We start from the raw sequence: 2,770 nt of genomic DNA, 5'->3' as shown, positions 1-2,770 counted from the left end.
AGATCCCGAAAGGAGAATGGAGGAGAAGGGATTGCGGTGTGACCATCCCCCCTGGGGGGTGATTTTTCGCTTTCTGTCTCTATGTCTCTCTCTGTCTGTCTGGCAAGCGCACGCGCCCTATAGCGAAAAACCTCTCAAAAAAAAAAAAAAATCCATGCCAGACAGGGCTGGCCTCGGATCCTTCCTGGAAAGAGAGCTCCGGGCTTGGCCGCTTCCCACCTTCCAGATGTGTTAAACTACCGGAGGAGTAGTTTCTCTGGACGTCCTCACTATCTAATCACCATCTCCCCCTCTTCTGATTGTTAAATCCACACAGGACGCGTGACCAAAACCAAAGACGGCCATGAAGTGAGATCGTGCAAAGTAGCAGATTAAACGGGCAGCATCACTATTTCCGTAGGGGATGAGATCGGAGGTCTTATACAGCCAGGGGGTATTATTCACTTGACCAGAGGGTATGCATCCATGTGGAAAGGATGTCTGACGCTTTATACTGGAAGAGGTGGTGAGCTTCAAAAAATCGGGGAATTTGGTATGGTTTATTCAGAAGTGCCAAATTTCAGTGAGCCCAATCCAGATTATCGAGGACAACAGAACAAAGGGGCTTATAGTGAACAGAAGCATAATTCCATGAACAGTAATATGGGTACAGGTACATTTGGACCAGTGGGAAATGGTGTCCAAACTGGCCCTGAATCAAGGGGATACCAGTTTTCATACGCTGGTAGAAGCAATGGTCGGGGCCCTATAAACCTACAGATACCAGGAGCAGCTAATAATCAGATAGTCACAGCCACAGTAAGTAATGGCAGGGACCCTCGGAGAGCCTTGAAAAGATGACCTATGCCAAATACGCATATGTAGCTTTTAAGCTACATGCCTACTTGAACACTTACTGCACTTTGATTTATTTGTGAAAAGTATGTTCTTCATTGATTTCCTTTTACATTTTTGATTTGCTAAGAGTGAGTTCCTTCTATAGCAAAACTGTTGAGCTACTCAAATCTCCTATTGAAGAGTTGGGAACACCTTAAAAAGTAGGGGTATTTATTTTTAGAGCAAAAAGGTTATTGGATAGCCTCTAAAAAATATGCACCTATTTCATGGGTGAGTTACTTAACATATCAGCTTTATAGCCTCGATGAGTCTGTCTTCTGTATAAATTTTGTAATATTTAACAAAAGGCTTAATGGAAGATGCTCTTTATGTCTTAAATTCAGATATTGCCAACTAAAGCAATAACCACCAAAAAAAAAAAAAAAAAAGAAAAGAAAAAAAAAGAAAAAGAAAAGGAAAAAAAACCTTGGTCAATGTTAACAGCAATTTTTGAGTGTTTGACTCCAGGAATGATTGGCTTCATTGAGTGACTGCCATTAAGATTTTCCTACGACTGAATCATCCTAAATTCTTGTTTTATTGCCAGAAAACAAATGAGCAAAATCATGGAACAGAGTGTAATCTGTATCACAGCAAGTAATTTTTAGAGAAAAGCTACATTTGCTTTATTTTAGGGCAGTCTTCTCAACATTTGTTACCAACTTTATGGATTACATTGAAGGAAAATTTAAGACTGAGGCCTTGAATATTTATCTTTTGAAAATACCATGTTAAATATTAAAATACATAAAGTACGATTTGTGGGGTAAAGTCATAATAAATGTTGAACAAATTATTTTTTTAAATAATTGTTAGTGAAGGCAATTCAAATTGAATTCAAGCAGATTAGGTTTGTACAGGTACTCAGCCTGAGTAAGAAATCCTAGGTACTTGACTGATTTGAGAGGTGTGTGTGTTGTTAGTTTCTGGACACAATTCACATAGCCTTATTAGCAGAAGTTAGAAATGGCTTTCTCAAAGAAGTGATCACAGCTTTATTCACAAATGTAAAGGTGGAATTTATATGTTATAAACAATACCCATGTCTACTTTTTACTTTAGGGTGGTAAATTTTTTCTTCTGTTAGAATTCAACTCTTCTTGAATATTATTTCTTGAATAAAACTTGCATTAATGATAACCAAAAAAAAAGAAAAAGAAAAGAAAAAGAAAAACATGCCAGACACATGTGCGTGCATGCCTGAAATCCTAACAGGAAGGAGAAATGGAGGAGAAGGGATTGTGGCATGAGCATGCCCTATTGCCCTGTGGGTGGTGCTTTCTCATTTTCCCTCTCTCTCCCTTGCTCTCTCCCTCTGTGTTTGTCCAGTGAGCACATGTACTTTCTTGCAAATTTTTAAAAAGAAAGAATAAAAACTATTTTCAGTCATACTGCCTTAACTTCTTTTTCCTCTTTGGGCATTGTACCAATGATCAGTTCACTTACACTACAAATGATAAAGGTATCATATTACATACTTTAAGATGAATCTACTTAGTCAAATCGTATTCCTCCTAGATTTTACCGAAGATTAGCCCACTGTCAACAGTTTTGAATGAAAAGGAACAGGTAAGGTAGGAACATGAGGTCCTTTAAAACATGTTATGTTCATCTACTGGGTTGTCAGCAAATGGCGTAATGTTTATGTTGCTGGACTCCCATGTAGTCAACTGTTGTTCAAGTCCTGGACCCAGCAGCTTAAAACTCACACTGGGTGTGTGTGCATGTGTGCCCAAAATCCCAAGAGGAGACTGGAAGAGAAGGAATTGCAGCTTGGCCATCCCCTCTGTGGGGGTGATTTCTTGCTTTCTGTCTCTCTCTGGCAAGTGCACATGGCCTCTAGCAAAAGTCTCTCTCAAAAAAAAAGGAAAATCGTGACTTTAGTTTTCTATGT

The 2,770-nt window shown here is 39.0% G+C and overlaps 1 pseudogene; it reads left to right on the top strand.

Moving 5' to 3' along the window:
- Window positions 1-317: 317 nt before the first annotated feature.
- Window positions 318-840, top strand: LOC102487351 (SOSS complex subunit B2 pseudogene; annotated as a pseudogene).
- The last annotated feature ends 1,930 nt before the right edge of the window (window positions 841-2,770 follow it).

Source organism: Tupaia chinensis, unplaced genomic scaffold, assembly GCF_000334495.1.
Source record: "Tupaia chinensis unplaced genomic scaffold, TupChi_1.0 Scaffold000112_1, whole genome shotgun sequence".
Classification (NCBI taxonomy): Eukaryota; Metazoa; Chordata; class Mammalia; order Scandentia; family Tupaiidae; genus Tupaia; species Tupaia belangeri.
The sequence above is the reverse complement of the archived record's forward strand: the minus strand, read 5'-3'. Positions and strand labels throughout refer to the sequence as shown.